We start from the raw sequence: 14,184 nt of genomic DNA on the forward strand, positions 1-14,184 counted from the left end.
GATGGTTGGATAGTGTTCTCGAAGCTACCAGCATGAGTTTGACCAAACTGCGGGAGGCAGTGGAAGACAGGAGTGCCTGGCATACTCTGGTCCATGGGGTCATGAAGAGTCGGACATCACTAAATGACTAAACAACAACAAGGAAGTTGTTCCATCTGTCCCATTCAGAATGGGCAACAGTCAGAGAAGATGGGGGCTGTAGTCCAGCAACATTCAAAGCTCACCACATTGCTTACCACTCCCCTATAACCTGCTGTTTGTGCAGTCTTGACAAAAATGTCACCATAACAAATGGAAGCAGCAGGGGACCGCAACAGACGGGGAAATGAAGTTGAGGCCTAGAATGCAAGTAAACATAGGGGCTCTTAGAGGGCAGGGAACAGTCTTATAGAATGCCTTAAAGCTTTCTCATAGAAGGAAGTCGATATCCTTTGGGGCTTGTTTCCTGTAATTATGCCTCCAATTTGTCTAAATATATGAGTTCTGCATGTAGCAGGGTCAGGAAGCAGCACCACATACCGCTTCAAAGCTCGGGAAAGTGCTATTCTCAATGTCAACAACCTTCTCAGGCGATAGCTTAGCTTGTGTTTTGAATGAGACAGTCTGACTTAAGCTTCTATTCAATGCTTTCTAGGATCTGCATTGTGGTCCCCCAATTCTGACTTGTCTTTATGCCAAAATCACACACCCCCCCAAAAAGCCATCCACAAACCACCAATATTTTGACAGAATTCTCTTGTATTGCACACCACCCTGATCACCAAAATTCCAGAGGTTCCAGGCACTCAGTCAGAGCCCATGTTTCTGCTTGGGAATAAGGCACAGCAGAAACTGTGGTATCTTTAAGATATATGGTTCATTTACACACATATAGAACCTGAGCTTTCAACGGAGGGGTTCACAGCATTAACACCCCGAAAGGGTCCTGTTTCTCCCATAGCCACAGCCTTGGAGTCAAACAGATATCAAACATCATGATTTGTTCTCCACCCCCATCGTTCTGCCCGGACACTGAGGTCCAGTGCCGAGGGCCTTCTGGCAGTTCCCTCGCTGCGAGACGCCAAGTTACAGGGAACCAGGCAGAGGGCCTTCTTGATAGTGGCACCCGTGGAACGCCCTCCCACCAGATGTTAAAGAGAAAAACAACTACCATACTTTTAGAAGACATCTGAAGGCAGCCCTGTTTAGGGAAGCTTTTAATGTTTGACGGACTATTGTATTTCAATATTTTGTTGGAAGCCACCTAGAGTGGCTGGGGAAACCCAGGCAGATGGGCGGAGTATAAATAACAACTACTTCTTCTTCTTCTTCTTCTTCTTAAAATGTGACACCAAAGAAGCCACCGACAATGGGAAACTCCTATGAAACTTTATAAAACTTTTTTTAAAACAACAACAACACGTTTAGCAGATCAGTGTAGATCCAGCCCAGGTTCCTTTTGATCTTTTGTTCTCTTAATGGCCCATCACCCAAGCTATCACCTCACGGGAACTAGCCTGGCTTAATTAGTTCTTAATACTTGCTGAGTTCAGAAATTAAAAGTGTCCCGCACACACTCCAAGCCTTAAATTAATTCTAACACATGCTGAATCCAAGAATTAAAGGTGCCAGACACTCACAAACTCATAACACTTATTTGTCCATGTGTGATCATAGCACACAGAACATTATGTCTACCATCTGACACACAGTATTTGCAGCTGTATCAAGTGTTTCACTGTATTTGATAAGTTGAATTTCAATGGTGTCTGGTGTTAGACACTATTTGATCACTGACATGTGTTTCAATCACTATGCTGTGTTTAGATTCAGACAACATTTGCAGTTGACAGTTTATAGTTCATATTTTGAGGACTGGCAGCAACAACCAAAAAAACCAGCCAAAACGTCTGAAGCAGTCAGATTTTGAAATTTGAGGTAGAAGTTCACATTCAATATGGAAATGTGAATCTACTTGGTAAGGTATATGATCTTGTTAAGTGTCACAACATTCTCATGAAGAACAGCTGAGAAATAGCCGTTTAAAAATATTGTTCATGTCTAGGCCATATTTTGAACATTTTTGTACATTTGTCTATCAATCTAGAACTCTAGAGCATATTTTTAAAAAGAAATTAAAGGATAGTGTGGAGGTCTCCTTTTTGCGAATTTGATTATGTTATGTATTCCAAAAATTATGAGGTTTCAATAACCAGCCAGAGTGAGTTATTTACTTACAGGGATGGATGATTCTGTCATTTTTGGTTCCCCTCAGTTTCTAAACTTTCCAATCTTATGCAGTTCTCCACATTGCCAGCTCAGTTTGCCGACTTCCTTTAAGCCCTCGTGGAAACTCACCAGCATTTTAGTGCCAATTTCTTCACATTTTAGCAAACAACTTTCACTAATATATGTGTTTTTATGCACACTTTATCCTAGTTTTGCTACACACTATGCCAGTGGTCAAAAACCTTTTTCAGCCGTGGACCGGTCCACCATCCCTCAGACCATGTGGTGGGCCGAACTATATTTTGAAGGGGGGAAAAGAATATAATAATAATAATAATAATAATAATAATAATAATAATAATAATAATTTATTATTTGTACCCCGCCCATCTGGCTGGGTTTCCCCAGCCACTCTGAGCGGCTTCCAACAAAGATGAAAGATACACTAAAATGTCACATATTCCCTGAACAGGGCTGCCTTCAGATGTCTTCTGAATGTCAGGCAGATGTTTATCGCTTTGACATCTGATGGGAGGGCGTTCCACAGGGCAGGTGCCACTACCGAGAAGGCCCTCTGCCTGGTTCCCTGTAACTTGGCCTCTCGCAGTGAGGGAACCGCCAGAAGGCCCTCGGAGCTGGACCTCAGTGTCCGGGCAGAACGATGGGGGAGGAGACGCTCCTTCAGGTATACTGGACCGAGGCTGTTTAGGGCTTTAAAGGTCAGCACCAACACTTTGAATTGTGCACGGAAACGTACTGGGAGCCAGTGTAGGTCTTTCAAGACCAGTGTTATATGGTCTCGGCGGCCGCTCCCAGTCACCAGTCTAGCTGCTGCATTCTGGATTAGTTGTAGTTTCCGGGTCACCTTCAAAGGTAGCCCCACGTAGAGCGCATTGCAGTAGTCCAAGCGGGAGATAACCAGAGCATGTACCACTCTGGTGAGACAGTCTGCAGGCAGATAGGGTCTCAGCCTACGTACCAGATGGAGCTGGTAAACAGCTGCCCTGGATACAGATTTGACCTGTGCCTCCATGGACAGCTGTGAGTCCAAAATGACTCCCAGGCTGCGCACCTGGTCCTTCAGGGGCACAGTTACCCCATTCAGGACCAGGGAATCCTCCACACCTGCCCGCCTCCTGTCCCCCAAAAACATTACTTCTGTCTTGTCAGGATTCAACCTCAATCTGTTAGCCGCCATCCATCCTCCAACCGCTTCCAGACACTCACACAGGACCTTCACCGCCTTCACTGGTTCTGATTTAAAAGAGAGGTAGAGCTGGGTATCATCCGCATCCTATGCCCCACAAATAACCCAGAGATGCATTTTAAATAAAAGGACACATTCCACTCATGTAAAAACACGCTGATTCCCGGACCGTCCACAGGCCGGATTGAGAAGGTGATTGGGTTGCGTCCGGCCCCCTGGCCTTAGGTTGCCTACCGCTGCACTATGCGGTCAGAGAACTGCATTGCAAAATTCAGAGAAGGATAGCTGTTTTCCAGTTCACGTCTTGCTTTAGGAAGGCTTGTGGCTGTCCACATGTTGTTAGACTACACTTCCCAGCATGGCTCATGAACAGGATTGGGAATTCCAATCCACCAACATGTGGGGAGCTGCAGTTCCCCCAATGCTGCTCTAACCACTGCACTCCACTGCATTTATTCTCTGTTTGTATCAACTAGCCTTAAGTAAGCAGGCAGCAAGAGGTAAACTGCTGGGAGCCAGAAAACAATGAGTTGTATAAAGTTACCTTTTTTTGGCACTCGGCAGGGTCAAAGAAGGTGTGCAGTCTAAATAACTATGCTCATCCCAGTTATTATCTGTCTGGCAAAACAATGTTCTTGTGGGGAGAGGCTGCCTTTAAATAGATTAAACCACAGTGTATTAAACACAAAAGGGGAAGTTACTTCTGCAGGTTGCTTTGGAAATGAGACACAACAGCTCTAAGAACCACACGCACACGCACAAACAATTGTGGTGGGTGGGTGTGTTTTAAATCAGCTTATCAGAAAAGCATGTTCAGTTACTTCCTTTTCCAACTGAATTCTCTTTTTAAAAAAAAAAAACAACAAAAAACCCTGTAGTCATTTTATCTTGTTGCCACTAAAGCTATTTATCATCTCACAAATGTGAGAATCCGAGACCAGGGAGAAGAGTCGGTGGAGGAAGACTGGAAGAAATTTAAAGACTATTTACAGAAATATTGCAAAATTAATGAATGTTAGGATGATGTTGGATTGAAGTTAAGTGGTTTCTAGCTGTAATGGTATCAAAGAATATGAAAAAATGGATTTTTAATAGGCAAAAATTTAATGCTATAATAATTTAAGATTAAAGATTAGGATAAAATAAGGAGGGAAAGGAATTGCTGAACTAATAAATTGAACTGGAATACAAAAAAGGGAGGTATGAGGAGGTCCGGGAAACAAGTAAATGGAAGATAAGTGATGAAAAGATTGAATTGTTTTTAACTATTTTTATTTTGTATTTTTTCTTTTTTCTTTTTCATTTTGTAAGATTCTAAAAACCTTAATAAACATTTATTTAAAAAAAATATATCATCTCACAAATGTGAGGGCTTGGTCACACTTCCACTGGAAAGCAGGAGTCTGAGTGGCTTTGCCCTTGTCCCATGCTTTCCCCAGAAAACCCGCTCTTTAGCATCAAAATCAGAGCAAACATCAGTCTGGAGAAAACCTGGTTGACATTTCCTCCAATTCAGCAGTAAACAGCTGGTTTCTCCAGGGGAAAGTAGAAGTGTGGATTTTAATTTATTTTAATTTATTTATTAAATTTGTATGCTGCCCTTCAGCCATAGACGCTTAGGGTGGTTCACTAAGTCTTCTAAAGTTAAATTTGCTGGAAAGTGGCTTTGTCGGGTGTTATATTGGATTGGGTTGAGTGAATATTGTTTTTATATAGTGGGCAGATGAAGAATCAGAGGTTCTTTACTTTACAGTGGCTTCTAAAGTCCCTTTAGAAGCAAACTTTGTTCATCGCCTATGGGAAAATAAAATGCCACACACATCCTTGCAAGTTTCCATGCCACCTTTGACTAGCTGCTGGGGCTGCTTGTGCTGAGCTCGGAAGTAATTACACAGTACGGCTTGTGGTCGTCTTCAAGGAAATTGAGTAACTGCCACGTTCTTTCGAGAGGCATCCCTTAAGGCAACAACAGCAACAGGGGAGGCAGCACCATATATGGACTTCCTCTGGGGTGCCCAGTGTCCTTCCCACAGACTGAAAGCCAGCATTAACTGAGAGCTTCCATGAAGGAATCAATGTACATCCCTCTGGACAACTAGGGATGGGTGCACCTGTCAATTTCCTCATTAAGTCCAGGTTCTTCACTTTCCCACATCAGCCTACAATTTTTTGCATTTTAAATGTCCTCATCATTTCAGGGTAATATATGCAGAATTTTGCCTTGCAATTTTTACCCATTGTATGCATTTTATGGACATTTCCCTGTGTCCTGTGGACTTTTTTTTTACCTGCATCATAAAGCCTGGAGAAGTGAGAAGTTTTAAGGATAGTTGTGTTTTGGTTTGAGTTGTATTGCTTCAGGGGGTGCAAATTTGAATCATAGAGTCACAGAACTGTAGAATTGGAAGGGACCCTGAGGGCCATCGAGTCCGACCCCCTGCAATGCAGGAATCTCAGCTAGATCACACATGACAGATGGCCACCCAACCTCTGCTTAAAAACCTCCAAGGAAGGAGAGTCCACCATCTCCCGAGAGAGACTGTTCCACTGGTGAACAGCTCACTGTCTCAAAGTTCTTCCTGATGTTTACAGTGGTACCTCGGGTTACATATGCTTCAGGTTACAGACTCCATTAACCCAGAAATAGTACCTCAGGTTAAGAACTTTGCTTCAGGATGAGAACAGAAATCGTGCTCTGGCGGCGCAGCAGCAGGAGGAGGCCCCATTAGCTAAAGCGGTGTCTCAGGTTAAGAACAGTTTCAGGTTAAGTACAGACCTCTGGAATGAATTAAGTACGTAACCAGGGGTACCACTGTAGTTGGAATCTCCTTTCTTGGTGCACACAGCCAGCAAAAGTTGAATTTAAGGAAAATATAGGGTTGTCGTCAGGTAAGGCCTACTCCTAACAGACCTATTTTAATTAATGGACCTAAGTTACTGACTTCCATTAATTTCAGTGGGTATTGTCTGAGTAGGACTAACCATGAATTTGAGCCATAATTTTTCAAATACATTAATAACATGATGGGAGCCTTGAAAATAACAAATAGATAAACCAGTCAACATCCTTTTCATGCATGTCTTGTTTTTTTTTATGCTGATGGACCTATGCTGCTGTTTGAAGCTTTTTTAAAGCGACTAGTCATTTTAATGATAGTTTTGTGCTGTTCGTAAAGGTAAAGGGACCCCTGACCATTAGGTCCAGCTGTGAACGACTCTGGGGTTGCAGCACTCATCTCGCTTTACTGGCTGAGGGATCCAGTGTACAGCTTCCGAGTCATGTGGTCAGCATAACTAAGCCGCTTCTGGCGAACCAGAGCAGTGCACGGAAACACCGTTTACCTTCCCACCGGAACGGTACCTATTTATCTACTTGCACTTTGACATGCTTTCGAACTGCTAGGTGGGCAGGAGCAGGGAACGAGCAACGGGAGCTCACCCCGTCGCGGGGATTCGAACCACCGACCTTCTGATCGGCAAGCCCTAGGCTCTGTGGTTTAGACCACAGCACCACCCATGTCTCTATTGTGCTGTTCTTAATGGTGTTTTATAGTTTATTGGCCTGATATTGCAGTATACAAATGGAGGTATGTAAATATTTTTGTAAATAATTTTAGAGGCAAAAATCTAAACTTTTTATCACAGAATTGCTGTCGGTCTCCATTGACCCCAGTCGAAGGAAAAAGAAACCCCACACCGCTCAGAGAACACACACATGTATTCACACCGATCCCAGACTGTATAGAATGGCCTTTTGTGTTCTGCATTATTTTGATTCTAGTTACAAAATGTGCTTGGAAAAAATTCCACCTAAATATAGAGTTGACTTAGTGAAACCTACAGGTGGGTGGGTGGGTTTGGTGTGGCTTCAGACAGGGCCATGAACATTCTGCACAGACATCCTGTTGACACAACGGAGGAAGCCTCCCTTGAAGCACATAGTATTTATAATAGGTTGGGATTTTCAGCCAGTAGACCCCAAACATCTAATTTTCTATGGGAAAGAAAATAATGCTCACCCGGTTCTCTCCACTGAGATGCTTATGTATCATGTACTCTCTCCCTCCCTCCCTCTCCCTCTCTGGTTTCTCCTTCCTTCGGGGCATACAGATATGAGAAACTTTACCCATACACAAAAAAATAAGATGTGTGTGCGTTTGTATGTGTTTCCATTGCCTGGTTCCTGCCCCCACTGCCACATTCTGTAGTGAAACTATAATTTCATCACAAGACCTTTTCTGTTTCCAGAGCTATTTTTAAGGCAATGATTTATTTATTTTCTTGAAGCTACAACAGAATATCCTCTCTAATGTGGCTGACTAATTCATAATTATTATTATTTCCTTGATAGTAGTTCACTCTACATAGTCCTGATGTAGAAATGTGAGATACTCCCTGCTCTCCCCATGTCTTCTAACACCATCCAGTTCATATTAATCATAGAATCGTAGAGTTGGAAGAGACCCGCAAGGGTCATGCAGGAATCTCTACTAAAGCATCCATGACAGATGGCCATCCAACCTCTGCTTAAAAACCTCCAAGGAAGGAGAGTCCGCCACCTCTTGTGGGAGTCTGTTCCACCGTCAAACAGCTCTTACTGTCAGAAAGTTATTCTTGATGTTTAGTTGGAATCTCATTTCCTGCAACTTGAATCCATTGGTTCAGGTCCTACCCTCCAGTCCAGGAGAAATCAAGTTTGCTCCATCTTCCATGAGACAGCCCTTTAGATCAGTGTTCCCCAACCTTGGGCCTCCAGCTGTTTTTGGACTACAACTCCCATCATCCTTGATCACTGGTCTTGCTAGCGAGGGATGATGGGAGTTGTAGTCCAAAAACAGCTGGAGGCCCAAGGTTGGGGAACACTGATTTAGATAGTTGAAGATGTCTCCTCTTTTCCAGGCTAAACATTCACAGCTCCCTCAATGGTTCTTCATAAAGATTGGCTTCTAGATCCTTGATCATTTTGGTCACCCTCCTCTGCACACAACCCAACTTGTCAATACAGTGGTACCTTGGGTTAAGAACTAAATTCATACTTAATTCAACTAAATTCAACTAAATTCATTAGCAGGATTTTAACAACACTTGTAAGGTAACAAATACATCGGATAACATGGAAAGTTTTAAAATATGGATGATGAAATAATATGCAGTTGGAAAAGATGACAATAGGACCCATGGAAGGGATGGAGGGAAGAAGAATCTCTAAATCTGGGTATGTATTTGATATTGTTATAATTTTACACTTGTAAACTCAAATAAAAATTGTTGTTCTTTAGTAGTTTAGTCATGTCCGAATCCTCGTGACCCCATGGACCAGAGCACGCCAGGCACTCCTGTCTTCCACTGCCTCCCTCAGTTTGGTCAGACTCATGTTTGTAGCTTCGAGAACACTGTCCAACCATCTCGTCCTCTGTCGTCCCCTTCTCCTTGTGCCCTCCATCTTTTCCCAACATCAGGGTCTTCTCCAGGGAGTCTTCTCTTCTCATGAGGTGGCCACAGTATTGGAGCCTCAGCTTCACGATCTGTCCTTCCAGTGAGCACTCAGGGCTGATTTCCTTAAGAATGGAGAGGTTTGATCTTCTTGCAGTCCATGGGACTCTCAAGAGTCTCCTCCAGCACCATAATTTAAAAGCATCAATTCTTCAGCGATCAGCCTTCTTTATGGTCCAGCTCTCACTTCCATACATCACTACTGGGAAAACCATACCTTTAACTATACGGACCTTTGTTGGCAAGGTGATGTCTCTGCTTTTTAAGATGTTGTCTAGGTTTGTCATTGCTTTTCTCCCAAGAAGCAGGCGTCTCTTAATTTCGTGGCTGCTGTCACCATCTGCAGTGATCATGGAGCCCAAGAAAGTAAAATCTCTCACTGCCTCCATTTCTTCCCCTTCTATTTGCCAGGAGGTGATGGGACCAGTGGCCATAGCTCAACATAAAAAATAAATAAATTACTCATACACAAAAAGAAAAGGTTGCTCCCAGTTGACAGCTGAGGGAGAGGAGGCCAGATGGAGTTGGACTAGTAGATACTCTCCCTCTTAAATTGGTTGGAATAGCTGGAAAGTATAGAATCAGTGGCATAGCGTGGGGGGTGCAGGGGGGGCCGGCCGCACCGGGCGCAACATCTGGGGGTTTGGGTTAGGGGGTGCAAATCCACGGGTTAGGGGGCGCAAATCCACGGGTTAGGGGGCGCAAATTACTTGCCTTGCCCCGGGTGCTGACAACCCACGCTACGCCACTGTATAGAATAGAAATCTCCTTTTTGCCCCTTTGACGTTTTTAAAAGGGGGGGGGAAGCAGCTCCATCTCCCATCATATATTTCTTCCAAAAACATCCACTTTCTGAGGCCTGAGAGAGGATACTGGCTGATCCAGGGCTTTTGTGTTCCCAGCCCATTTCTGAATTGGTGGAAACTTCTATCTTTGTTGCCTGTCCTTGTTAATTTTGGATGTTCCCAAGTATGAGATAATATAATTTTCCAAATTATAACCTGCAAGTACATTCTATGGTTAAAATATTTTTTCAGGCAATTTTTGAAGAAAAATAAAGGATAATTTAAGGCATACACACACAGAGAGACACAGAAACACACACACACACACACACACATACAAGGAAGAAATGCATCTTTATTAAGATGGTGCGCAATTTATTGCGATGAACATACAGAAACAGGGCAATTTAAGATGCAAGTTGAAGCAGTTGCTTTAAGTCAATTGGCTTCCCTTTTGAGTTTGGGTTGTCATTTCACTCTAGTTAAGTCTGGAATGGAATTGGGGTTGGCAGGGGGGAAAACGCAATATTTGTATGTTCAGATTGTATAAAAATCACAAGCTGATATGAGATCAGGAAAAAGTTTAAAGTTTAAACATGAATTGTGGTCCTTCATATTTGTCAATCTGGCTCTAAATTTCCCCCTAGTGATCTTACACAGTAGAACATCCAATAGTGTTGTTTGTTTGGCATGGCATCTATAAATGGGTGGCAAGGCATTTGCAAAAACAATGCTGTTCTTTCTTAAGTACGGAAAGTATCCATCAATGCTTGGAAATCTAAGAAACCCAGTTATACTGAGATTCATAAATGGGTTATGTAGTTTGTTGGTTTTCTGCTAAATCAGTGCAGTCTCGAATGGTTTAGTCTGCCATCTTGGTTCAAAATGGCATTCAATGGTAACCAAACAAGACCTAAATCTGCTCCTTGGTCTCAGGAACCACCGTGCCAAATTTGGCAATGATATTTTCAGAGGGCAATGCAAAGAATAGATGGTTTCAGGACTGAAACAGCCTTGGTTACCCAGATGGGTGACCTTTATCAAGAGAGGGACAGGGAGAGTGTGACCCTGCTGCTCCTGCTTGATCCATCATTGGCCTTTTATACCTTTGGAGACTCTTGAGAGTTCCATGGACTGCAAGAAGATCAAACCTATCTGTGATGGGATGGTGAGCTGCTTGTGCGTAAAATCCTAGTCCCTCAGAGTTTGGCTAAGTCCACAAACCTCTGTCTGTGACGGAGCTCCTTAAGCATGGCTCCATCAGTCGCTCGTTGAATCGGACAGTGGGCGTTTACGGAACTTCTTCCAGCATAAAAGCTCCTTAACGGAAACACGTCTTCTGGACTCTCGGCGTGACAGTTTCCGGCGAGGAGTGGGTGTCCCTATAGGAGGTCTTGAAACCTCCCCACTGTTCTCGCTTGAAGTGTCTCTGAGTCCTCCCTCCGACTCACTTTCCCTTGGAACTCCACTTCTCCCCCTGCTGGTTCCCTCCTCAGCTGAATGGTCTCTCTCACCCTCCGTGAGCCCTTTCACCTCCTGCGTCTCAGATGGCAGTTCCCTGACATCCACCTCCCCTCCAGGGCCCCCTTCACCCCCTTCCCTCCCCTCCTCTGCGGGAGGCGAGGGAGCAAAACCCCTGAAGGAACCTCCCTCATCTTCCGAAGTTTCGAACACTTCCCTCCACCTGTTGCTGTTACCGGTTTCCAAGTACTCCTCCTCATCGGAGTCTGTTCCTTCTTCCAACTCCGATTCCCTGAATCCTTCCAGTTCCTCCTCATCGTCGGTGGTGCCAAAGTACTCCCTCCGGAACCTCGCTACTGGCTGAGGTTTCCTGGGGAACCTTTGGTGGAACGCTTCGATCAAGATCTCGTCACGGATCTCCTCTGCCGTCACCCAGGTGTTTTCCGACTCCGGTTCCCCTTCCCACGCGACCAAATACTCCACCTGATTACCCTTCCACCTGGAGTCGATGATTTCCGCCACATGGTTGCTGCTTTCCCTTTCTTCTATGGCTGGCCCCCGAGTGGATACCCCTTCACCTTCCCCCCTATATGGTGACAGTAATGACCTGTGGAATACTGGGTGCAGTTTCATGTGGTTCGGTAACCGGAGTCTGAAAGCCACTGGGTTGACCTGTTGGATGACCTCAAATGGTCCCAATCTTTTGGGTCTCAATTTCTTGCAACCCCCCTTGAACGGCAACCCTTGGGTTGATAGCCAGACCTGACTCCCCACCCTAATGGTTTCACCTTCCCTTCTGCTCTTGTCTGCCTGCCTCTTATATTCTTCTTTGGCCCTTTCTAAGTTAAGTTGGAGTTGACGATGGATCGCTTCCATTTCTTCTACAAAATGTTCAGCGGCCGGGACACTCCATCTCTCCCCTCCTCCCCCTGGAAAAGCCCTGGGGTGGCACCCATAATTAGCCAAAAAGGGGCTCATCCCGGTGGACACATTCTCTGCATTATTGTAAGCAAATTCCGCTAGCGCCAACTTTTCGACCCAATCGTTCTCTCTGTCATTGACATAACACCTCAGGTATTGTTGGAGGATACCGTTTGCCCTCTCCGCCTGCCCATTGGTCTCAGGGTGCCTGGCAGTCGAAAAGTTGACCTCTACGTGCAACAAGCTCATAAGTTTCCTCCAGAATCTGGACGTGAACTGTTTCCCTCTGTCGGAGACCACCCTCAAGGGGGCGCCATGCAGCCTAAAAATATGTTCTACAAACAATTTCGCTGTCTCTTCCGCCGTGACTGCATGTGAGCAAGCTACAAAGTGACCCATCTTAGTTAACAGGTCTACTACGACTAGTATGGCGGTTTTCCCCTGGGATTTAGGCAGATCAGTCATAAAATCTATCGATACCGCCTCCCACGGTCGTTCTGGTGTGGGTAACGGTTCTAATAACCCCGCTGGCGCCCGCCTTTCTCCTTTGGCTCTCTGGCATTGGTCACACCTTCTCACATACTCCCGTACATCCTCCCTCACCTTGGGCCACCAAAACTCCCTGGTCACCAACCACATGGTCTTGTGTTGCCCAAAATGCCCCGCTGTGGGGTTGTCGTGCAGCTGTTTGAGTACTCTCCCCCTCAATTCCCCTTCGGGTATATATAGTGCCCCTTTGTAATACAATGCCCCGTTTCTTTCTTCAAAACCTCCGGGGTCTTCTCCCTCTCTCCTTAAACCTCAGAGCTTATCCTGGGCGTATTCATCATTTACCGTTCCCTCTATCAGTTCTCTTTGCCCCGCCCAGGCCGCCCCACACACCCAGTGGTCCTCTGGGATAATATGTCTCTCTTCAGGCGCTCCCTCCCCCTCCAAATATTCAGGTTTGCGTGAGAGAGCGTCCGCTCTGATGTTTTCTGGACCTGGCACATAGCAGATTTCAAAATGGAATTTGGAGAACTCCTGGGCCCACCTCACTTGTCGTTGGTTGAGCACTCGTGCCGTTCTCCAATACTCCAAATTCTTGTGGTCCGTACACACTTGCACCTTATGCTGTGCGCCAATTAGTAAATGTCTCCATCTCCGGAACGCTTCGTGAATGGCGAGTAGTTCTCAGTCATATACGGTGTAGTTCCTCTCGGATTTGTTCAGCTTACGCGAAAAGAAGGCACACGGTCTCCATTCCGACTTATTGCTCCCTGGCTGAAGCAGCACCGCCCCCACCGCCCGGTCTGAGGCATCAGTTTCCACTCTCATGGGTTTTTGTAAATCCACATGCAGGAGCTGTTCTTCCGAAGCGAATGCCCTTTTCAATTCCTCAAATGCTTGCTCCGCCTCCGCCGTCCAAACAAATTTCTTCTTGCTGCTTAGACAGTCCATGATGGGAGCCGTTAAGTGGGCAAAGTTCTTGATGAATTTACGGTAAAAGTTCCCAAACCCTAAAAACCTTTGCACATCCTTTTTCGTTTTCGGTGTCTTCCATTCCAGCACCGCCTGGACCTTGCCTGGATCCATGGCTAATCCCTTGTCTGATAAGCGGTACCCCAGGAATTCCACCTCCTTGGTGTGAAACTGACACTTCTCCAATTTCACCCACAGCTGGTTTGCTTGCAGCTGGCTCAGCACTTCCCTGACATCCTTTACATGCTGCTCCTCATTCTCTGAATATATCAGCACGTCATCGAGGAAGGCCACGCAATTCTTGTAGAGCAAAGGTCCCAGGACATGGTTCATGAGCGATTGAAAACAGGCGGAGCCTGATTGCAATCCGAATGGCATAACTAAATATTCAAAAGCCCCCAAAGGGGTGAACATGGTGGTTTTCCATTCATCCCCTTTCCTTATTCGTATCAGGTTGTATGCCCCTCTCAGGTCCAGTTTCGTGAATATCTTTCCCTTCCTCACCCTGGTCAAAATGTCATCAATCCTGGGCATGGGGAAAGTCACTAGTTCTGACACGGCATTTAGCCGCCGGTAGTCCACTACAAGCCTGGGTTTATCCGTGTTTTTTTTGTCCACAAAAAACACTGGGCTCCCCCCCACCGCTCT

This window comes from Podarcis raffonei, chromosome 9 (genome assembly GCF_027172205.1).
Source record: "Podarcis raffonei isolate rPodRaf1 chromosome 9, rPodRaf1.pri, whole genome shotgun sequence".
Taxonomy (NCBI): Eukaryota; Metazoa; Chordata; class Lepidosauria; order Squamata; family Lacertidae; genus Podarcis; species Podarcis raffonei.